This window comes from Hemiscyllium ocellatum, chromosome 5 (assembly GCF_020745735.1).
Source record: "Hemiscyllium ocellatum isolate sHemOce1 chromosome 5, sHemOce1.pat.X.cur, whole genome shotgun sequence".
Taxonomy (NCBI): Eukaryota; Metazoa; Chordata; class Chondrichthyes; order Orectolobiformes; family Hemiscylliidae; genus Hemiscyllium; species Hemiscyllium ocellatum.
The window spans coordinates 75,246,912-75,272,678 of NC_083405.1; the positions used below are offsets into that span (position 1 = coordinate 75,246,912).

Genomic DNA, 25,767 nt, shown 5'->3' on the forward strand with positions numbered 1-25,767 from the left:
CTTGACACTATCAGGACAAAGAATCCTGCATGATTGGAACCAAATGCACCGTATTTGATGTTCACTGCTTTCCACACTGATACACAGTTACAGCAGAGTGTACTATCAATGAAGTGCACTACTCACCAAGGCTCCTCAGACAGCACCTGTAAACCTATACTCTTTGCCACCAAGAGGAAGAAGAAAAGCTGATGCATGGAAACACCACCCTTTGCAAATTCCACTCCTGTCACTCACCTCTATGAATGTGAAGCTGTTGCCATCCCTTTTGCTGGGAAACAGCACTGTGGGTCACTCCCTGCACCAATCTGTCTAGCAGTTTAAGAAAGCAGCTCAGCATTACCTTCTGCAGGCAGTTAGGAATGGTTATTAAGGCTGGCTTAGTCATGAATGAATTTTAGAAAGAAAGCATTGATGAAGAGATGAATAGAGTTGATGTTTTGAGTCTAATGTGACATTTGTTTGGAACTCACCTCAATCTACATTTGTGTGTAAGCCATTGCCTTCACCACTTATAATTCAGAAGTTTAGAAGCACATATGAACGGCTGCATTGATGTGTTATATATCCTGGTTCTACTTAATTATGGTCAGAAGTCACACGACACCTGATTTATTTGAACTTTCAAGCTTTTGGAGCGCTACCCTGTTAGGTGAAGTCACATGACTTGATGACGGAGCAGTGCTCTGAAAGTTTGTGATTTCAAATAAACCTGTTGGACTATAACCTGGTGTTGAGTGACTTCTGACCTTGTCCACCCCAGTCCAACACTGGCACCTCCATATCATTGCTACTTAGTCATGCATTACAGCTGTTATTTTTCTGGAATCCAGAAAATGCAATGGTGATACAAGCATGATTGATTAAGTTGAACCATGAGATTTGGGAAGTGAATTATACTTCAGAGAGGGTGGTTTACTTGGTAGCACAGTTGTCTATGAATCAGAAGTTTTGGTTCATTTCCTGAGGGTGTGCTACACTGTCTCAGCTGTCTCTTTGATGCTGTTTCTGTTGAGGCATTTAACTGCAGCTCTGTCTGCTCTTTCGGACAGATATAAACAATTCCATAGCACAATTTCAAAAATAGCAGGGGAGTTAACACTAGTAACCTGGTCAGTATTTATCCCTCAATCAACATCAAAAAGCAGTTGATCTGCTCATTGTCAGAGTTTGTCAGAGTTTATGGGAGTTGAATGTGCATGGTTCCTCGACATGTTTTTTACATTACAACAGTGACAAAACTTAAAAAGTAGTTCAGTGTCTGTAGAACACATGAGAAAGCTGTATGAGTGTGAAATCAGCTGAGGCCTGCACAACGTGAGAGTCCTGGAGAAAACTTACCTTGGAGTAGCTGAGAGCCAATGCAGAGCAGACTGGAGGCTTGGAACGGTGAGGGGATGTTTGTTGGACTGAGGTCTGGTGCGAGGTAAAAACAATGACTGCAGATGCTGGAAACCAGATTCTGGATTGGTGGTGCTGGACGAGCACAGCAGTTCAGGCAGCATCCGAAGTGCAGCGAAATTGACGTTTCGGGCAAAAGCCCTGGTGCGGACAGTCAGACCACGTGTGGAAGCACCTACACAGAGCTACTACAATGTCATGTTTATTTGTTTATCTGACTGTAATGTCTATCCTTTTAACTATGTCTTATTTTTAAATTACTCTTTGAATCACTGTACAGTGATGGAACTACTTTTCAGTTTTATTCCTCTTTTTGTATCTAAGATTTGTACCTAGATACTTTGTATGTAAGATGGTACCATAAGAGGTGGCATTTATAAAACTTTTCACTGTACTTCTGTACTAGAGCACATGTGACACTAAAGGATATTCTATTCTATTCCTCACAATACAAGTCTTTCATTTAGTCCTTGAGTTCTTAAAGCTTGTCACCACTAGAGTCATCTCATCTCATTATCTTCTTCTTATGTTTATTGTGGTCGAATGGAGAGGAGGTGATGATGTGATACATCAATAACTTCAGTATCATTGTACTAAATGGTTTACCTGGACAACCACTTTCATCCTTTTTTGTTTCCAGGAGTGCACGGATTGTATTCTTTTAAAAAGACACTTAGTGTTTACAATTGTTAATTTGGTAAATCCATGAGGAAATATAGTGCATTAGAGATGTGGTAATATTGGGACTTCCTTGACTCAGTGGTCCTGGTTGTGAAACACTTACTGCTGTGGTTAGTTGAAGGCTGGGCTAAACTATGTTGGATCTCCCTATCTATCGAGGCCTGCTGAGAGAGATGATTGCCAGATATGGGAGGTGCTCATCACATTACAGAGTGTCTCCTTCAACATGTATAGGAAAGGTGACCAGATATCAGGTGGTTTGCTAATTTTGGTTTGGAAACATTCAATTTCAGGCTGAATTTCTTGCATGCAGAATTGAAGAGATGTAGAGCGACTTATAAATCTGGAGGGGAGTGGTTTATATTTTACTTTATATTCCATTAACAAAGCTACCAAATACTGAAAAGCAATACAAGGACATTGAAAACATGTAGCAAACATTTTTCACCCATTAGATGATGATTGCATTGTTAGTGAACCTTAATATGAAATATTACGCACAACTGTAGGCATCATGGTTTTTTAGGCATTGTTGTGTGTGAGACAGAAGCTGAAACATACTATTCAGGAAATACCTATAGGAACTGAAATTATTTGTCTGGAATAAAATACTTCACTTTAAAATACACACTGAATTAAGAAGTGCAGATTATTGATTTTCTAAGTAAAAGACGTGTACTCGAGATAAATATTTTTGACATGAACACATTCCAAATCCAAAACTGCACAACATTGTACCCTGATATTCTTTGAAGTGTCCACTTTTGAATCCTTTCTTCTTTCCAGCCCTAGCATAGCCCATTCTGTTTCTTGCATCAGCCATGTTTGCAGTCACTTATAATGGGCGAAACTATTTTGGGCCTATTCCTGTAATTTGAGTTGCAGGTTGAATTACTTTCAAGAATCTCCTTTGAAGACAGTCAGAATGGAGGCCTTCATTCCATTTCTTTGGTAGTTTTGAAATCGAACACAATAGGCTGTATTTGCGTCCTGCACCACTTAGCTATTGTTTTCATTTTCACTGCAACCTTCGCTAAATTCAACATGCTTGAAAAAAATTACCTTCCTGGAAATATTTTTCCTAATAAAGCTGAAGTTTTTGATATGAATTTGTAAAGATATCAGGCCTTGCCGTAGTCTCAAAGTCTGAAGATTGAGATTTTCTACCCTGCTGTAGATCTTTAAATATGTAATCCCAGTTAACACTTCAGATATGAATATCAAAGGGGTATGGCACTGTCGGTTAAGTCATTTTTTTTTCACATGGAAAATTAACTTGAGGTCCTATCTCCCTGTCAGTTGGGTGTCAGTAACCCTTCAGCTCTAGTTCAAGATGGAGGGATATTCTCCTGCTGATGTGGTAATTAATTATCCCTCAACAAACATCGCAAAACAACTCTGATGAACAGCCATCTCGACTTGAAATGTTGGCTTGCAGTCTCTCCAGGGATGCTTCCTGATCCACTGTGATCTCCAGAATTTGTTGTTTTCAGAATATTCTTTGTATCTGCTGTTTGTGGATTTTCAAGTACTCCACATTCTGCTCCTTTACTTTTTATAATGTTCTTTTCATAATAAACTGAGGGTGTTTGTACAGTTAATCTGGTGGCATGAATTTAAAGACTATGCATCATCTAACTCCTACTTGTGAATAAGAAATTAGAAGGTGCAAATCCATGCAGTTCTTGTATATCTTTTTTTGAGATATTGACCTGGGTGTTCCAAACAGAGATCAAAAGGGTAGCATAGTTACAATATGACATTGCTTTCTTTTTCCAAATGTTACATCATATGTTTTTACCCTATATTCTCACAAGATGCTGCAGTATATTTATAAAGCTGTGCCTTACGTTTTTTAGGAGTATTTAGCTGATCACAGTTGGAAGTCAGCACATGGGCACACTAGAGATTCATTAGCATACTTCAAACCAAAAGGGTGTTAGGTTTGCTTTATTCAGTCTTGAATATTTTATAGAATGCATGTTCACTGCTAAAGGTCACAATGTAGCATGCATCTAACCATATGAATCCCTTTAGACGCTATGAAGGGCCTTTTATCTTTGCATCTCTGAAGTGGAGTGAGATTGGGGTAAGCACGTAACTGAATTATTTTTACAACTCCTTTTATGAATTAACAAGAGGATTTTACATAACAAGGAGATATGAATGCTTTTAACAGCAGTGTACAAACTGTACACAACTAACCTGTGCTGACAAAACCAAAACAAATTGTCAATGGTTAGATGTGACTCTGCAAATGGATGGCACTTGCTGGACATTTCTAACTTCACCCCACCTTCTGGTTGACAGACATACACACACGCAGAGACACAGACATACACAGACACACGTATACACACACACGTACGCACACACGTATACACACACATGTCCAGAAGTTGCCCCACTCTACCACTGCACTGTTGTTACTTTCATTGACAGAATTTTCATGTAAATCGCTAAGTCAAGAACTTAAACTAATTATCCAAAAAAGACTAATGAAATAGTTCATCTTTGTTTAATCACCAACTATGGTTTTAGCCCTCCTTGAGCACACAATTTCCCTTCTTAGCCCATGTTAACTCATGCAGTAAATGGTTCCCTCTTTTTAGGTCCTATCTTTCTTGCCATTCTTTTAAATCTATTATCATCAGCTCCCTCCTCAAAGCTTACATCTATGCAAACTATTTTCCCAATTCCAATTTCCTGCTTCCCTTCACAATCTGAGGTGTGTTCCCATCTCTCAAATCTCAGAACTTCATGTTTAATTCCTCCAGTTATGTTTTGGTCTTTGCAAAATGTTACAGTTGTGAGGTTTACAAGATTATGTTGGGAATGTACATTAAAGTTAGTGTAATTGAAGGGAGGTGATGTGACTTGTTCTGAAGTCTGCCTGACCGCCAGAATGATTTGATTTTTAGAGGTAAAAGGAAGCCAGAGAAGTGATTGCTGGGCCTCTTGCTGAGAAATTTGTATCATCGATAGTCACAGGTGAGGTGATGGAAGACTGGAGGTTGGCTACTGTGGTGCCGCTGTTTAAGAAGGGTGGTAAGGGTGAGCCAGGGAACTATAGACCAGTGAGCCTGACATCAGTGGTGGGCAAGTTGTTGGAGGGAATCCTTAGGGACAAGATGTACATATATTTGGAAAGGTAACGACTGATTAGGGATAGTTAACTGCATGGGAAATAATGCCTCACAAACTTGATTGAGTTTTTTGAGGAAGTAACAAAGAGGTAGAGTTAGTAAGTTTGCAGATGACACCAAAATTGGAGGTGTAGTGGACTGCGAAGAGGGTTACCTCAGATTACAACAGGATCTTGTCCAGATGGGCCAATGGACTGAGAAGTGGCAGATGGAGTTTAATTCAGATAAATGTGAGGTGATGCATTTTGGGAAAGCAAATCTTAGCAGGACTTATACACTTAATGGTTAGGTCCTTGGGAATGTTGCTGAACAAAGAGACTTTGGAGTGCGGGTTCATAGCTCCTTGAAAGTGGAGTCGCAGGTAGATAGGATAGTGAAGGTGGCGTTTGGTATGCTTTCCTTTATCGGTCAGAGTATTGAGTACAGGAATTGGGAGGTCATGTTGCAACTGTTCGGGACATTAGGTAGACCACTGTTGGAATATTGTGTGCAGTTCTGATCTCCTTCCTATCAGAAAGATGTTGTGAAACTTGAAAGGGTTCAGAAAAGATTTACAAGGATGTTGCCAGGGTTGGAGGATCTGATCTATAGGGAGAGGCTGAGCAGGCTGGAGCTGTTTTCCCTGGAGCGTCGGAGGCTGAGGGGTGACCTTATGGAGGTGTACAAAATAATGAGGGGCATGAATAGGGTAAATAGATAAAGTCTTTTCCCTGGGGTCAGGGCGTCCAGAACTGGAGGGCATAGGTTTAGGGTGAGAGGAGAAAGATATAAAAGAGACGTAAAGGGCAACTTTTTCATGCGGAGGGTAGTACGTGTATGGAATGAGCTGCCAGAGGATGTGGTGGAGGCTGGTATAATTGCAACATTTAAGAGGCATTTGGATGGATATATGAATAGGGAGGGTTTGGAGGAATTATGGGCTGGGTGCTGGCAGGTGGGACTAGATTGTGTTGGGATATCTGGTCAGCATGGATGGGTTGGACCGAAGGGTCTGTTTCCATGCTGTACATCTCTATGACTCTATGAAGACTCAGATTGTTTAACTGAGATACTTGAGGTATTTAACATTTGAAGGCAATGGCAGCAGTCTCAGTGCTTGTGATGAGTAAACTGAGTCTCCAAAGTCCCCCATAAAAAATTGAGAATATCAGGTTGTAAACAGTGGGTTTTAAACTGTCCATGTTATAGTACCCATGAAGCAATGGAGGATTGTCAGCTTCAGGTCAGTGTAAGCCTTTTAGTGTAAATCATGCATGTGTTGGTAGGATCAGCCTGTCTGAAATGATTGTGCTGTGACAGAGTCATACTGTGTGATGGCCCTGACATTGCAGTGAGAAGTTGATGATCCCTTGCTGAGTCCAGGTGTTTGTTCATCTTCATTCGGCACTGGAATGAAGGGTCTGTTCCCATGCTGTACATGTGTATGAACTCTCTGACTCCAATGACATTGAAGTCAATTTGTTGATGTCTTGTAAATGAATTCAAGTTATTCACATTGATAAGGTGAGTGGCTAATTAATGCATTATTTCTTGATTAGGTTGTTTACAAAAAGAATGCCAAGAAAGATTTTCTTAGCTTTTGTTAGCTTAGTGCTTTGCAATTATTACAGTACACCTGAACAGACTCATTGATCATCCATTTAACCTCATCTCTTTTCTTTTACAATGTATTACCCTTTGACTATGCACTTAGATGTCAGCCTACGTTATCTACTCAAGTCCTGAAAGGAGCTGAAAAAGTAACCGTACGATTTCAAGGTGAACAGATGAAGATATAAAAATAGAGGACAGGAAAAGACTATTAGCTAAGAACCAGTTTCAGTTTGAAATGAGAACACCTACAGTGTTCTGCTTTTGGCCTTTGAAATAATGACTTCACAAGCTCACAGAATTGTTATGGGGCAGAAGGAGGACATTTGGCCTCTCATGTCTGCACTGACTTTCTGAGCACTTTCATTTATTGCCGATCTCCTGTCTTTTCCCCATGGCCCTGTGCACTTTTTCTATTTAAATAATCATCTCATGTCCTGTTGAGTGTCTAAAATAAATCTGCCTCCACTGCAGTTCCAGGCGGTGCATTCCATCCCCTCTGTTCACTCATCACCTTTGCTTCATTTGCAAGACACTTTAAATCTGTGCCCCAGAACGTTTGATTTATCTTGATCAAGGTAGTCTGGAGAGGACTAGTTAATATAAGTCATCTGTTCGTAGAATTGGGTTTCATACCAGAAGATAATTATTTTCATGGGATCAATGACCTCTGGAGAAAATTGTCATGACATAAAGTGAACATGGCATTGAAAAGAGAGCTAAATGAGAGTTGGTTCGAGCTCCAGCGCAGGGATTTGAGGATATAATCTTGGTAGATTTTACGTTGGTGTCTACATGATGTATTGCTTAGTCACTGTGATTTTCTGAAACTTGACATTAGTTAAATCAGTGAGGAATTTCCCAGCACTGTTAAGTTGGCCGAAGATGTTGTTTTTCTTTCGGCTTTCCCAGGAGATTGTATGGTTAGCTGGAGGGAAGTGGTTGGATGGTTCTGCAGAAGTTATACTATGAGAGCACAATGTAGGCTCAAAGGACCAGCTGGTATTTACTTATCCTTCCTTTTCATATGTTTGTAATAAAATAGTCACCGAAAGTGAGGAGAGGGTTATGTAGAAATATGTTCATGCAAGGAATTGTTAAAGTATGGAATGCGGTTCGACAGGATGTGGTTAAGCAGAGACCCATTACTTTTCATGGCAGATAACTGGTTGAAGGAAAAGAAGATAACAGGGCTTTGAGGAGAGAGTGAGGTTAAGTGATTATCTGTGGAGGACAGTCCTATACAGCCAGTAGAACTGTGAGTTTGTAAATCCTTCTTTCACCTACATTTTCAATTAGAGTAAATTTATAAACTGCACCACTAGAATGAAGTTGGAATGGAGGACAAAATTGTGGATTTAAGAAAATTTAGTATAGTGTGGAAAATGTGCATTTTCTGAATGGAATTTCAACAGTTCTGAATTGCGAATTCAAAACTTGCAGAATGAAGTTCAGTATAGAACTGTAGGATTTATAGCACAGACAGAGAGTTCTCCTGCTTTTTATTTTCTGCACTGGATGTTTGCCAGAGCCAGTCAGTACAACCACCTCTGCTTTGCTGCTTCCACCTCGGTCCTCTTCAAGAACAGAATTTTTTAAATTCACTTATTAAAACGCATCATAATTTTGGACAACTCTATTTTGTCATCTTGTAGTTGCCTTTGCGTCAGTGACAATCATCCCAGATTCTTGAGTCTCGCCTCACAATTTGCTGTTTGTTTGACTTATGCATCATCCTGCTAAATCTATTCAGCCTATGACTTTTAATTAGGGTATCTAAGGCTGCATTCTATATTCTAACTGCAACTTGCCCAGTGGCTTGCATACATGAATTGTTTCTTCATGTCTGTTGTAATCCATGTTCCATTTAATAAACTTACTTGGCCATGCTCGCTTCAACTCTGTTTGTAGCACTCTCGCCTGTGAACTCCAAGGTTGGGGATTCAAGCCAAGTCAGCTTGAGCACAAAACTCATATGTGACACCTGAGTGCAGTACTGAAGGAGCAGTGCACTGCCTGAGGTTCTGTCTTTCAGATAAACATTAAATGAAGATACAATCTGCTTGCATGGGTTGGTGGTAAAGATCCTATGGCTCCATTTCAGTGAAGAGCAGAGGCAACGTCCTGGTCTTTATTTAACCCTCAGTCATTGCTGTTTGGAGAAATTCACTGAGCATCCACATTGTGTACTAACTAACAGTTCCCTGTTATACAATATTTCAATTAAGAACTTCATTGGCCATAAAGCTCTTCAAGATATTTGGTGGTAATGAAATGTGCTATGTAAATGTAAGACTCTCTACATTCCGATCTTCTTTTTCCATTGTTTCCTTTCTGTTCATTTCTTCTAGTCTTTTCCTTTTCAACTTTTTGTTTTCTTTTCCATTCTAATATTCTATCTTCTTGTTAATAGTTTAATGGCCTATCTACCAACTCTTGCAACTTAAGCCAAACTCTGTAATATTCATACACGTTTGTTTATGTGTGCTTTTTAAGTATACTTCACATGTACCCTAAATGTATATATCAAACAGCTTACTGTCCACTTTTCTACTTGTACAACGTACCCTGAATTTTCAAACAAATCTCTTTTGAAGCACCATCTTGAATATCTACTGAATATTCAGGCCTGCTGCGTCTACTGTGTTCCCTTCCAAGAGTCATTTCATAAGCAAACAACTCAACAACATATCTTTAAATGAACTGTATATATCCTGATTAAGTTATGCATTGCTAAATGTTTCACTGATTTCCATGACAATTACAGCACAGAAGGAAGCCAGGCAGCCTGCTACGTCTGGGCTGGATCCCCGTGGATCAAATCACTTAGTGCTATTACTCACTGCTCTCCCTGTAGCTCTGCATGTTCAGTTTTATCAATAATACATGAATATTTTGACATGTCTTTTTGCTTATGTCATAAATTTGTAAAATGGACCAAGTTCAATTAATTCTGAGTTCCGAGATGAATATTAATTAACCAAATGGTGAAAATAAATTGTCAACTTGCACGACCGACATTTTGTGTTTTATTTCGACCATATAATTGTACAAAATTAAATTGCAAGAACAGCTTATTTTGAGCTATATCAAATGTCTTAGAAGGAACCTCCCTGCTGGATTATCTGGCTAAACTAGTTTTTATAATTGTTGGCGAATATTTCTGATCATCGTTGGTCATTGCAATCTTCTCAACTATGCTGCTCTGTGATCAAGATTGTAAAATCAAAAACACAATGAGCTCATCTTAGTTTTTTTGCTTTTAAGTGTTGGTTTCACTGAGTTTTTGAAGGAGATGCCCTGCAGGTGCCCTGACATTTGCCCTGCCAGACCAGAGAAATTTGATGCCCACGTTGTGGGCAGGAACCTGAAGGTCATGCTGGGCAGCATGGCGCACAGATAAGAGTATCTTCCCTCTCCTGGACTAGCAGAGATGGCAACAAAATTAGACTAGAGTCTGAGATGGCAACCCAGGTTAGCGCAATCCCAGGTTAGAGGACCAGCATAGTAGGAGGAAGATCATGACCGTCTCCACCAGGGAAGGGCCACCACCTTCACTCCAATACTCCACACTCACTCTACCACTGTTACAGTAGTCACCCACCCCTCCACCCCAAAGTACATGCCCTACTACTCTCACTTTTGCCCACAAGTTCCTTCCTCAGTTGCTCTCACCCATTCAAACCCAACAGCACTAAAATATACAAAAGAGCTGTGGATGCTGAATCTGAAAGAAAAACTGATATTGCTGGTGAAACTCAGCAGGGCTGACAGCATCTGTGGGAAGAAAGCAGAGTTAACATTTCAGATCCAGTGACTCTTCAACAGAACTCTTCAGCAGCACGAACCCTTCAGACTGTCTGCACTACCTACTCACTCACTCACTCAGGGCACCTCCCCCTATAGACCAGAAAAACCAGCTGTGCCACCCATTTTCTCTCTCTCTCTCTGCCTCTCTCTCTAGCAAAGCGTGTCAGGCAGCATCTGAGGAGAAGGGAAATCGACATTTCTGGCAAAAGTCCTTCATCAGGAGTGGACCCTGACGTGACCTGAATGAGGAGTGCTGACAGCCATCCCTGCTTTGTGTCTGCACTAAACAGCAAGCCATTGCTGCAGTACTGTGCGCCTGGACTGAGGGGGCAATACACAAAATGCAAGGCAAAGATGCTGTGCAAATCCGGGAAATGCTCCTCATTGAGTGAGGCAGGTGGCCTCTGGCCAACAATTGCAGACAAGGCAGGACATTATTGGCTCAGCTCTTGACTGAAGTTGGTGGGATGGCACTTAATCACTTAACTGGTCCCTGGTTCAATAAGCTTTCTGCTGGTGGGAGACATGCCACAATTATTGCACAAAGCACTAAATCCTGGCTGTAAGTGTTTCTTTTATTTGTTGTTATAGCGCATTTCTATTTTCTCCCTTCCTGTTACATTCAGATGGCTCTTATGAAGCAATTGACGTCTATTCTGGACACAGACTTTGATGACCTTTCACAGATCTGTGGCTCCTTTGGTCCCTCTCCCCAGCCCCCACCCCCACCCCATCAACCTCAGCCCCCTTTTAAATTGGCTTACAAACTCATACTTCCATTTTCCTTCTGTCCTGATGAAAGATCATTGAACTATAACTTTCCTTCCTTGGAGAAGTGTGGATTTGGAGAAGTAAGAAAGTTGGGAAAACACGGCGAAGCTGAAAGGTTTGGAATTTTGACATTGAAAGCATATTTCCAGATATTCGCTCAAGTTTTAAACATTGACTTCAGAACCTTGCTATTGAGTGGCGACTTCTTGTTTCCTTGCATTTTCATTTCAGTAAAACTCTGTTTTCCTTATTTCTATTCCACGTCGGGTTCTCTCCTCCCCTCCAAAACAAAATGGAACTGGTTAATGTAACTATGATGTAAGAGAGTCCAGGAGGGTCCCTGGAAACTCCCCTATTGGTTGTCCCAACCTTTATCCAACCCTGAATCACCACAGGGTCCCTACATGCTCCATAGACATCATCCTTCTTTCAAATGTGTTCACAAACAAGTCAGCATCAGCAAGCTACCTATTTCACTACATCATGCCTCGTCAAGACCAACTCTCAGACCATTTTGGATTTTCAGAGTTTTACTTTGGAGCTCAGTGACACCGAGTGACCTGCAAACATCCACATAGCATGGTACCTTCTGACACTTTGGTTTCTTTGCAGTCATTCATTTTGGACTTTTGTGGAGGCTGCCAGTCTCTGAAATTTCCTTTACAATTTTGCACAGAGGAAAGAACGGGCAGTTTTGTCATGGTGGGCAGCACTGGACAATGACAGGGGTGGATATAAAGCTGCAAGAAATGGTGCTGTGTCAGTTTCGCACGTATAGCATGTGACAGCACCTTATGTGGCAAACAGACATTACACACATGGCCATGTCTGAAAGTCAAAGGCACCCAGTCCTCAGTAGGATCAACAAGGACCACAGTCAGTCAAAGGGGATGTCTGAATCTAGTCCATGGGGTTGGCTAGGTCTGTAATGGTGCTTGGTTCTACTGGAGATCCATGAACTTGTGTTTGGAGTTTGGACTATGGCCAGGCCTGCAGATCCATTGTAACCTTTCTGAGGATTATACCTAGCTCAGTCACGGTGCTGCAGAGACATTTGTCTGGTGGGCGCTTCCTGCAGTGTGATGAGGGAGAGATCTGAAGATGCTGGAATGGATGGATTTATCAATTTTCTTTTTGTTTGCTACTTCCCATTATTTTCTCTTCAGCTATATATTTTGTATATTCATTGTGAGATCTCCAATTTTTTCCTACCTCAGACATTAAATAAACTGACATGTGATTAACCAGGTTAGGTCTTACAGTCTTGAAAATAGACATTATGATGTTGGCTGCACTCTGATCCTAAAGAAAAGACCCATTCTCATTAGAAAATGAAATGTAATTGCCAATTTCTGTCCTCTTCCTTCTCCTGTTTTTTGGGGCAATGAATCTGATCAGTTCCGAGCTTTTGTCCTCACGTGTACAGTAATTACTTGTGCAAACATTTTATCTCATTTATTATAATCATAATGTATTGTACATCTTATGTAGTTAAGTAATTTTTCTGGTACCAAAGATTTAGGAGAAATATAGGTAAGTTGATCCATTGAGTCTACACTGCCATTCAGTAAGATCATGTCTGGTCTGAGTATGGTCTCTGATCCATTTCCCTGTCTGTCCCCATTACCCTTGACTCCCTTGTCCATCCAAAATCTGTCCAACTCAGCCTTGAGTGAATTCAACAACTCACTGCTTTCTAGGAAGAGAGTTCCACAGACTAACAAACTGTTGAGAGACAAGAAAAACTCCTCATCTTCATCTTAAAAGGGAGACCTGAAACTCTGTCCCCTAGTTTTCATCTCTTTAAAATGAAATGTCCCTCCAGTGCCCACCCCATCAGATCGCCTCAGAAAATTATGTTTCAATTAAATCACTTCTTGTTCTACTAAATTCAAATGCATTCAGGTGAAAACTTTCTTAAGATAAGCCATCCATTCCATGAGGGAGCTTTAGGAACCTTTTCTGAACTGCTTCTAATGTAATTGCATTCTTTTTTTATAAAGAGACCAAACTGTTCACAATACACCAGATGTGGTGTCACCAAGGATCCATACAGCTGCATAAAAACTTACTTATTTTAGTATTGACCACCTTCTGTACTACCCACAACTGTTTTTGTCAGCAAACTTGCTAATCAGACAGCCTACATTTTCATCCACAACATGTATACACATTACAGATAATAGAGGTCCCAGCATTGATTCTTGTGGAATACTGCTGGTCAAAGACCAGTCAAAAAAGCACTCCTCCACAACCACCCTCTCTCTTCCATGATCAAGCCAATGCTGCATCCAACTTACCAACTCGCTGTGGATCCCATCTGACTTAATCGTCTGGACCAGCCTCCCATGAGGGACTTTGTCAAATGCTTTCGTAAAGTCCACATGTTTTTAACCGATTTATATATTTGTGGAAAAAATACTCCTGACATCTGCTTTTATATTTACTACCCAGAGTTCTCTCTTACACTGCTTTTTATCCTTTCTACTCTGTCTTTGCTGGTTCTTAATAAAAAGCTGCCTGAACTTCTGACCTGCTAGCAATCGTTTTGTAACATTAATGTAATTAGTCGACTGAGAAGTGTAGTTGGGTATTGACTCTATACATTGCTGTGCAATAAATATCAAGCAAATGAACAGTCCCAAATTACTATTGCCTGCGTTTTGTTGTCTGAAAATTTAACCGAACTAGGCTGTTTACTTACATTCTAGGATTGTATCAGTTTGACAAAAGTGAGAAAATAATAGTCACTTTAATATTGTTTTACGAGTGGAAAAATAATATACTGTAAAAGTTTACATTTTACAATTATTTACAGCTGAATAACATAAATGCTACTTAATTGCTTTCTATTATTTTCCTTTTGCTGGCGACTGACTGGACTCCTTTAACAGTGACAATTTCAAGCAACAGGTTACAGGCATAAAAGGCTCTAGCTAAAAGAATCATACAATCTTTAATGCATGAAGCCCTAAAAATGCAGAACTCTGCAGTTAACTAATATATTCAACTTAATCATATATTGTCAGCATGAACCATAAACCACAGACACAGCTCTAGCCCCTGACAATCCTGTGGTTATAAACATGAACAGTCTTGTCACTCACTAGGGAAAAAAAGGTGATAATTACAATGCTCTGCACTGTTCCTTGTCAATCTATCAGATTTTATTGGGCCTTTATTGTTTACAGTGTTTGGTAAGAAGGCAGAACTTCAATAAAATCACAACAAGTATTAAAAGGGAGGAGGGAAAATTGCCTTGACACAGGAGGTGTTTTAATATGGAATTCTCAATCACAAGCTACCGTTGAAGCAGAGTCTATATATTACTTTCAAAGGAAATTGGTTGCATTCTGAGAAAAGGAATATCAGTGAATAGAAATAGAGGAGGTGGCTGATATGGATTAAATCAATAGGTGGACTGAATCCCTAATTCTGTTCATAATGTAATAATTTTACCCCATTTTTACAAATTTTCTCTGTAGTCCAGATTAGATTGCTGCCTTATGTTAGTAATGGTTTTGCACTCCTGTAACTCACTCAACTAGCCATTCTTCATGTATAAACATGAAGTGTTTTCGCAGTTTGTTGTGAAATAGGAGGATAGTGTTAACTGATACCAATCTCTTCTATAAACACAAACTGCTAGATAGTGGGCAGGAATAGGAACCCCTGCCTGTTTTCCCCCCCTTTTCCCATTTGAAAACTGTTGAGAATAATTGTATCATTAAATGAGTTAATTAAGTACAGACTAGAAGTCCAACCTGGACCATTTTGGTTTGTATATTTGAGGGTTTGAAGGTCTGATGGTCTACACATTTATAAGGCCATAACAAAAGCAGTTTTTGTTAATTAACTCATGAATGGCTGTTTCATTCTCCAACCACTACCACCTCAAACCCCACGATCCTCCATCACACATGCACCCAATGTGATGGTTACTGTTGAGTTCTTTGTGTTTGTGTGGTGCATACTCTGGGTATGTCCTTGGAAGTGCAAGCCGTGGGCATGGATGTTGATAGGAGCATGGGCTGGCATGTGGTCACAAATAAGACCTTTTCAAACAGCTCCTTCATGCAAACCTTTATTCACAACTTCTCTGAAAAGCTAGAAAACATGAGTCCTCAAGAAACTAGCATGACTTGATGAAAATGGTAGTGGACAAGGAGATTTCAGCACTAGAGTGTTGCCATCTGGCTAAGGTCTCTCACGCCAATGAAGTTGAAGGTGCTGGGACTGGGAGTAGAGGAATGGAATGGAAGTCCCATCTATCACTTGAAAGCTTCACTGAGTCTCCCAACTCCACAACCTCCAACCCAGCCCATGGTGTGCAATATCATGAACTGTTTTTGTTACTGCATTTGAAAACTTTGCCCATGCTTGATTCAGTTTGGACTCCAGTATATGAAGCCTATTCCTCATGGTGATTAATATTTCCCATGATAGTAGCCAATCTAATGCCCAGGGACAAGAATTGCTTTGTTTGAACCTCAGTGGTAATGTTCTGCCTGCAGGGTTTCAATTATCAAATAATTAAGAAGTAAGTTTGTGGTTTTTTAAGTTACAATAATTGGTCACTTGTGTATGGAATCTGGTTGTACAGATATTTTTCAGCTATGTGTTGAATCAGATGCTTTGCTGATTTAGCTTTATCTCCATTGCTATCCTTTTTTAAAAAGAATTACAATCAATAGTTACAGCTAAAGTTTGTATTTCACTCTCAAGTTGGTTTTAGAAACAAGTTATTTAGTATTGTGTAATGCCCCTCAGTCCTAAAATAAGAACATGGATTACTTGGACGTACAAAGTGAAACACCAGTCATTGTAGTTATTGCTACTTGGCACAGCTGGTGTCTTTTCAAAGATTTGAAATCCTTTTTTATTAAAATGTGGAAAAAGTTCAAATACAACGAAAACGAAGAGGCCACCTTTGAGCATGTAGCTTCAAGTACTTTACGTATGTTGGCTGCAAAGGTAAAACCATAGCTGTAAATATAAAGTAAATTGCTTTCTGATCATGTTCTTTTATCTTCCACACGTTCAGATGTGTTTAAGGCATTCATGTCTGAGATTCACACCTGGAGTGTTGTGTGCAGGTCTTAACACCATAACGCATAGGACCAGAAATTAGGCCATTCAGCCCATCGAGTCTGCTCCACCATTTAATCATGGCTGATAAGTTTCTCAACCCCATTCTCCCACTTTCTCTCTGTAACTCTTGATCCCCTTGATACTAAAGTACTTATCTATCTCAGTCTTGACTATATTCCTTGACCTGGCCTCCATAGCCCACTGTGGCAATGAATTCCATAGATTCACCACTTTCTGGCTGAAGAGGTTTCTCCTTATCTCTGTTCAAAAAGGTCTTCCCTTTACTCTAAGATCCTTGGGTTCTAGTCTCTGCTACCAATGGAAACATCTACTCTGAATAGGCATTTCAATATTCTGTAATTCTCAGTTAGATCCCCCTCATCCTTCTAAACTCCACCGTATATAGACCCAGAGACCTCAAACATTCCTCATATGTTAAGCCTTTCATTCCTCGGACCATTTGCGTGAACCTCCTCTGAACACACTCCAGGGCCAATGCATCCTTCCTGAGATATGGGGCCCAAAACAGCGCATAATACTCAATATGGTGGTCTGACCAGAGCCTTATAGAGCCTCAGAAGTACATCCCTGCTTTTATATTCAACTTCTCTCAAAACAAATGCTATCATTGCATTTGCCTTCTTAACTACTGACTCAACCTGCAAGTTTACCTTGAGGGAATCCTGGACTAGAACTCCCAAGTCCCTTTGCACTTCTGACTTCTGAATTTTCTGCATATTTAGAAAATAGTCACACCTCTGTTCTTCCTACAAAGTGTATGACCTCACACCTTCCCACATTGTACTCTATCTGCAACGTCTTTGCTCATTCTCCTAACCTGTCCAAATCCGTCTGCAACCTCCCAGCCTCCTCAATGCTATGTGTCGCTCTACCTATTTTTGGATCATCTGCAAATATGGCCAAAACGTCCTCAGTTCCTTTATCTAGATTGTTAATATATAAAGTGAAAAATTGTGGTCCCAATACTGAGCCTCACGGAATACTACTTCTCACCAGCTGCCATACTGAGAAGGACCCTTTTTATCCCCACTTTCTGTTTTCTGTAATACAGTAAAACTCCTAGCCATGCCAGCACCTTGCCTCTGACACCATGGGCCTTTATCTTACTCAGTAGCCTCCTGTGCGGCACCTTGTCAAAAGCCTTCTTAAAGTCCAGATAGATAATATCCTTTGGTTCTCCTTGGTCTAACCTGCTCATTACATCCTCAAAGAATTCTAGCAGATTAGTCAGGCATGACCTCCCTTAATGAATCCATGCTGACTTTGCCTTATTTTATCATACACTTCCACGTATTCAGAAATCTCATTCTTCACAGTGGATTCTAGGATCTTACCCACAATCAAGATGAGGCTAATCAGTCTGTAATTTTTCTTCTTTTGCCTAACTCCTTTTTTGAACAGGGATGTCACATTAGCAATTTTCCAGTCCTCTGCGACCCTCCCTGATTCTAGCGATTACTGAAAGATTGGCACTAGCGCATCTGCTATCTCTTCAGCTGTCTCCCTTTTGGTCTCCTTCTCTGAGACAAGATGTTCTGGCTGTGGAGGGAGTGCACCGAGTCTGATTTCTGGGATGGCAGGATTGACAGATAAAGAGATACTGGATCAGCTCTGGCTATATGGACTGGAGTTTAGAAGAATTAGGGGGATCTCACGGAAGTAAGAGGAGGATATATTTTGCAAGTGTTGAAACAGTGAATGACACATCATTTGACTCTAATCAATGCAGTCTTTCATTTTATTTTCTCCTGTCTTGATGTGACGTGCTGCATTGGCATGGATAGCTCAGCTTGTACATGAATTCCTATTTATGGCAAAAAATACAATGGTATCTGGGACACTCTACACACATGCATTGACTGCTTCATGTTTGCTGCCACTTCTCACTAGTTCAATCCAATAAGGGGCTAACTGAATTATTGAGCCACCTTAACATCAAATGTCCAAAATCCATTTGCATATATTGGGAAATCCCTCATATGTTTTGAATAGCAGGACACTGTATTTGGAGTCTGTCCACATGGAAACTGGATCCAAATGTGATAACTTTGGGATGATGGTACCTGTTGGTAACTTGCATATTGCTCCACTAAGGTGCATGTTAATAATAAAGGGGTTTTGCTTGAGGAATTGAGTTGTGAATATTAAAATAAGCTAAAGGATTTTCAAGTGGAACGAAATGTGCTTTAACCAATATAGTTTAATGCTGAATGAATTATTTGTACAATACTCTGAGAGATAAAATTTTTCCCATTTTTACCAAAATAGATCAAAATGCTCTCTGAAAAATTGAAATTCCCTAATTTTACAACTATTATTCTTAAATAAATTTGAGATGTCTCAACATATTTGCTCCTCAGTTTCCCTCTGACTACTGGAGGTGCCTGTAATGAAATCCCATCAAAGTGATCATCCCTTTCTTATTTCTAATTTCTACCCATATAGTTTCACTGAGTGATCCCTCGGAAACATCCGGAAGTAGTAATGTTTTCTTTAATCAGAAATGCCAATCCCCCTTCTCTCATGCCTGCCTTTGTATTCTTCCTATAGCATCCAAAACCCAGAATGTTGAGCTGCCACTCCAGTCCTTACTTCAGCCACATTTCTGGAATAACTATGACATCCCAGTCCTATGTTCCTATAAATGCTCTGAGTTCATCAGCCTTACCTGTAGGACTCCTTGCACTGAAATAAATGCAGTTTAATTCTTAAGACTTTGACTTGCTCTTGTCTGCCTTTCCTAATTAATATTTATTTACCTACAACACTTACGCATGTATTATATATTTTCAAAAGCAATTCATTAGGTGTAAATAATAAGAACTGTTTCAAATGTAATTACCAGTTGACAGCTTACAGCTGTCATTACTCAGTGCATGAACACTTGTAGGCATGGCGATGAGATAATTGATTGTACCTGACCCTGACATTCTCTTTTCAAGTGGTAAAAGTGTTACAATTTGTGACATTTGAAACTGGTTATTCTATATGTCCCATTGGAAATTTCTTTGAGCAATGATGATGCTTGGTTCACTGTGAAACCCCAAGAATCAATCCTTTTAAAAATACAATGAAAATGGATCTGCTAGTTAAAGGATGTATGGTCAATGCATTGAACGTTTTTAGTCTCAATTCCCGAGAGGGACTGTTTTAAGCTCTCGGCTCATACTCAGCTTTATTTCCAACAAGGAAAAATTGACTTTTGAAAATAGTCCACACCTCTATTCTTCTGACCAAAGCACATAACCTTACATTTTCCCACCTTGTATTCCATTTGCCACCTCTTTGTCCATTCCTGTAGCCTGTCCAAGTCATTCTGCAGCCACCCTGCTTCTTCAACACTACCAGGCAATCCATAGGGATCATATGGGTGAGATGATAAGTTGGTACAGAATTAGCATGGTCATAGAAGACAAAGGTATTTTTCTGACTGGAGATTTAATCCTGGTAAGTATGAGTTTATGGATTTTGGAATGGTCAAATACAAGAGGAAAGTATACAGTAAATGGGAGGATGCTTCGGAGCCTTGATATGCAGAGGGATCTTGGTGTACAAGTTCATAGCTCTGTGAAAGTGGCAAGTGGATAGGGTGGTAAAAAGAAATAAGGCATGCTTACCTACATCAGTCAGGGCATTCAGTGAAAGGTTGACAAGTCATGTTACAGCTGTATAAAACCTCCTTGGATGCTGCCTGACTGCTGCGCTTTTTCAGCAACACATTTTCAGCTCTGATCTCCAGCATCTGCAGTCCTCACTTTCTCCTAAAACATTAATTAGGCCACATTTATATTGTGTGCAGTTTTGGTTGCCACACTATAGGAAGAATGTGAAGGCTTTGGAGAGGGTGCAAAAGAGGTTTACCAGGAAGTTTCCTGGATTACAGTGTATTAGCTATAAGGAGAGATTAGGCAAGCTTGGATTGTTTTTGCTAGAGCAACAGAGGCTGAGAGGCGACCTGATAGAAATGTTCAAATTATGAGAGGTATGGATAGTCGGAGTCTTTTTCCCAAGGTGGATGTGTTAAATACTAGGGGGCATAAGTTTAAGATGAGAAGGTGAAAATTTAAAGAAGATATGTGAGGCACATTTTTTATGCAAAGGGTGGTAAGTGCCTGGAATGCACTACCAGAGGAGGTCAGAGAAGCAGATACGGCAGCAACATTTAAGAGACATTTAGAGAGACATGACGGGTGAGGAATAGGAGCTATAGAGCATGTGTAGGCGGATGGGATTAGTTTAGAAGGTATCATGGTCATCACAGACATGACAGGCCAAAGGGCCTGTTCCTTTGCTGTGTTGTTCCCTGTTCTGTGTATATAAAAGTTCAGTGTGTAATTGCATCCTTACAGTGATGCTCATGAACTAGTCCTCAGGCTACATTGTAAATTCAAGAAAATTGAGAGACAGTGATGATGAATAGGTATAATGATGAATAAAATAAGACTCAGTTTGGACTATCTGCAATATATTAGCCACATAAGATACCAATCTTATTTTACTTACAAGTGCTTGTCAAGCTGCCATTGTTTGCTCCTCAGTGTACAAACTTGGGGTTTGATGATGTAATTCTGTTTAAGAAGGTTGTGCAGCGTGTTGTGCAGCACTTCCATTGCTGCACAATATTTATTGAGTTGAAGACTGACCTCTTTTGGAGAAAAGAAAGTAACAGCAACTCTTTCAGTTCTGGTTTTGTTGGCATGTTGCCCAAGGTGTGCCAGGCAGACTGATGTTGTATTACCGATAATTATGCTTGAATCTTGCATAACCCTTGTACAAAATTTCACAATACTCTAGGTGTAGATCATTGTATCAGGAAGTCTTGGAAAGTTTAAAACTGACACAGCCAATAACCTTAGAACCTTTCCTGTCTCCTTCAGCTTGTCACGTTTCCTGATAGAGCTTATGCTCAAAACATCGACTCTCTTGCTTCTCGGATGCTGCCTGACTGGCTGTGCTTTTCCAGCACCACACCTTTTGATTCTGATCTCCAGCATCTGCAGTGCTCACTTACCCCTAGCATTTCCTGAAGTTAATAACTAATGCTGGTGAATGGTCCCAGAAGCATGTTGACAGTCCTTGAGTACCGCTGAAAATGTGTTGCTGGTTAAAGCACAGCAGGTTAGGCAGCATCTCAGGAATAGGGAATTCGACGTTTCGAGCATAAGCCCTTCATCAGGAATGAGAGAGAGTAGCCAAGCAGGCTAAGATAAAAGGTAGGGAGGAGGGACTTGGGGGAGGGGCGATGGAGGTGGGATAGGTGGAAGGAGGTCAAGGTGAGGGTGATAGGCCGGAGTGGGGTGGGGGCGGAGAGGTCAGGAAGGATATTGCAGGTTAGGAGGGCGGTGCTGAGTTGAGGGAACCGACTGAGACAAGGTAGGGGGAGGGGAAATGAGGAAACTGGAGAAATCTGAATTCATACCTTGTGGTTGGAGGGTTCCCAGGCGGAAGATGAGGCGCTCCTCCTCCAGCCGTCGTGTTGTTATGTTCTGCCGGAGGAGGAGTCCAAGGACCTGCATGTCCTCGGTGGAGTGGGAGGGAGAGTTAAAGTGTTGAGCCACGGGGTGGTTGGGTTGGTTGGTCCGGGCGGCCCAGAGGTGTTCTCTGAAGCGTTCCGCAAGTAAGCGGCCTGTCTCCCCAATATAGAGGAGGCCACATCGGGTGCAGCGGATGCAATAGATGATGTGTGTGGAGGTACAGGTGAACTTGTGGCGGATGTGGAAGGATCCCTTGGGGCCTTGGAGGGAAGTGAGTGTGGAGGTGTGGGCACAAGTTTTACATTTCCTGCGGTTGCAGGGGAAGGTGCCGGGGGTGGAGGTTGGGTTGGTGGGGGGTGTGGAACAGGGGCAACTTATATCAGCTTTGACTCTGTGGCAGCAATTTTCAGCTGTCCAGTGCATCAGAGCTGAATCTGAACCTGTCTTCACCACAAATTCAGATACAGACTTTTCACAGATAGCAATCAGGAACCAGAGCCTTGGCTAACTTCTCACCCTCCTCCAATTTCTCTTCTGCTTAACAGCAGTGTGCCAACTGGAAAACCCCTTCAAACTTACATTGATATTCAAATTGACACCTGAACAGCAAAACCGAATATACTGTACTGACGCCAACCTGCAATATAATTTTTTTTAAAAATGCATTCACAGGATGAGAGTGTTGCTGGTTAGGCAGCATTTATTGCCTCTCCCCAATTGCCCAGAGGGCTGTTAAGAGTCAACTACATTGCTGTGGGTCTGGAGTCACATGTAGGCCAGACAGGTAAGGGTGGCAGCTTCCTTCCTGAAGGACTTGAATGACCCAGATGGGTTTTTCCAACAATCAACAATGGATTCATGGTCTTCATTAGACTCTTAATTCCAGATTTTTCTATATTGAATTCAGATTCCACTGTCTGCCATGGCAGGATTGGAACCAGGTCCCTGGTTTCTGGATTAACAGTCCAATGATAATACCACTAGGCCACTGCCTCCCCATAATTAGACTCTGTGTGAGAAAACGAACCATTGAGAGAAAGAAACCTTATTATTCAGTTCTTGCGTCTTAGAAAAGATTTACAATACTAAAATTGTAAACACTTGCCATCGTAATAAAACTAAATTAACATTGGTCCTCTCTTCTTGCAATCATTATGCCTAGTTCTAAAAGTGTAGGCATGTAGTTTTCCTCTTTGGATACAGTACAACGAAGTTAGAACTGGAAATGCCATCAGTTTTGCATTTTTACCAGTGTTAAATATCCTCCCAAGCTTTTGAGATAAGACGCAACCCTAAAATGGGTAATAGTGGTGAAAATGTGTTGCTGGTTAAAGCGCAGCAGGTCAGGCTGATGAAGGGCTTATGCCCGAAATGTCGAATTTCCTGTTCCTTGGATGCTGCCTGACCTGCTGCGCTTTAACCAGCAATACATTTTCAGCTCTGATCTCCAGCATCTGCAGACCTCACTTTTTACTCTAAAATGGGTATTACCCAACAGGAAAGCAAAGTGCACAATGAAACTACGAGCACAAATTCATATATAAGATTTCTTCACTTAAGTCTTAAATTTTAAGTTACAAATCATTTAACATCAGGCACAGCATATTTAAGATCTATGATCTAGAAAGTTTTTCAGTTTTAAATGTGACTTTCACACATTTTATAAACAAAGCAGGATCAGGTAGAGGAGAACGTTTCTTCATCAAAGGTTAAACAGAAATGCATTATTTTCTTGCTGCACCTGAAAAGCTGGTTGTGACTGTGAAGATTCTGAAAGAAGCACAATTGGATATTGCTCAAAATTTGAGAGTGGGAGGGATGGTCTGCTTTGTGGGCAGTTATTTATGCCGAGTGAGTATTTGATGAATGGACATAAAAGATCAATGAAACTTGACCGTATTGTAATTAGGCACCTAATGCTCAAATTTCTCCAAGTTTGAGGCAGATAATTTATTTGGCATTTGATTACTAGTCTCTCTGAGCACAAATGTGAAGTAAACGTCAACCAGTGTTAATGCTTAGAATATAGTTCTGTTCTAAACCAGGAATTTCAACATCTGCCATAGTGTGATTCAATTCCAGTAAAAATTTGGATTTTTTAAAAGGTTGTTGTGGTTCTGTTTGCCGAGCTGGAAGTTTTTGTTGCAAGCGTTTCGTCCCCTGGTTAGGCGACATCATCAGTGCTCTGGAGCCTCCTGCGAAGCGCTTCTTTGATGTTTCTTCCGGTATTTATAGTGGTCTGTCCTTGCCGCTTCTAGGTGTCAGTTTTGCACAAATCTTCGCACAAACCTTTTTAAAAGGTCTAATGGCAGCCATGTGACCATTTTGATTATTGTAAATACCCATCTGATTCACTAATTGGGAAGGATATCTGTCCTAACTTGGTCTGACCTACACAGGTCCACAGCAATATTGTTGACTTTTGAATGCCCTCTGAAAAGTCTTGAGCAAGCCATTTCCGTCAAGGGCAATTGGGGATGAGCAATAAATGCTGCCCCAACCAGTGGAACGCACATCTTATGAACAAATAAAAAATGTTGCATAGAAATTAGTGTCTTTAAACATTAGAATGCATTGCAAATATTAGGTTGGTAAAAAGTAATTCCACAACGAGGCTGACATGACCTGCAATCAGTTTTTCTTGCACTACTTTGATCTGACACCCTTGATGTTTATATTCAGTGCAGTACTGAACCTAGTTTGCAAAGCACTCAAGTGTTCTTCACAGAGTGGAAATTCACCCCTCCCTTTTTCTTTAAGAATTTCAGCCTTTAACTTTTAGGAAACAGCTCTATTCACATATTCAGACATGTCCAAAATGTTCTCTTAAACAAGCCACTTCAAATCCTAACATACATAGGAACCAGACAATCTAAGTTCTCCTTGGCTAGAGCTCAAACCACAGCTACTGATTTGAGAGCTTCAGTTACATTTAAATGATCCATGTGCCTTTGTTATGTTTAGCTTCAGAGCAAACCTGTAGCATTAGTGACCAAATCCTCAGTTGCCTAGGCATAGGCTCAGGAATTTCCACCCTATACCCCTTGTCTCTTTGCCTCAGTATCCACTATTAAGACATTCCTTAACATCTTCAACTAATCTTTCCTGATTTCATGGAACATTATGTTCCCCAGTGTCATACTTCACCTTGTAATGCTCCTGTGAAGCACTTTGGGATGGGTTAGGGATGCTAATCTAAGTATAACTTGTCATTGGTGTTGTTTAAACCTGGTGTGATAATTGGGTATGAAGGCCTACACAGACCACAAGTGGAGTAAAATTCTGTTATATGGTCCAGATTGTTACAGCATCAGTCTCACATTCACCTTGCAGTTCAATATCTCTCGAAGCACAATCACTGGCACCAATACCACTTGTTTGCAATGCTACATCATTGGAATGTCCGAATAGTGTAATACTATGTCAGTTTGACTTTTTAAAATGGAAAATTATGCCAAAGAAATCTTGTTTTGTACAGAAATAAATATTTATGATACCACTGACCTAATGTGTCTAATTTTCTTGAATTCTACTATGTTTTGCTGCAAAGATTTGTATTGTTTAAACAATTGTGTGCATTACTTTAAATCCAATATTTTTATAATTGGAATGCACAGATGTAGAATATTTTAGCAACAGGGTCTAGTTTTATTTTCAATTTTGAATATCAATTTCCATTCAATGAAAGTAGGATGGTGATGTTAAGTCTATATATTTGATTGTCATTAGCAGTTCACTAACATAATTCAGTAATTTCACACTCTATTATCAATATTTATACA

General features: G+C 40.4%; 1 protein-coding gene across 2 annotated transcripts in view; it reads left to right on the forward strand.

The window, feature by feature from the left end:
- The window catches only part of egfra (epidermal growth factor receptor a (erythroblastic leukemia viral (v-erb-b) oncogene homolog, avian)), a 262,679-nt gene that overhangs the window by 142,656 nt on the left and 94,256 nt on the right, over positions 1-25,767 (forward strand). The window lies entirely within an intron of this gene.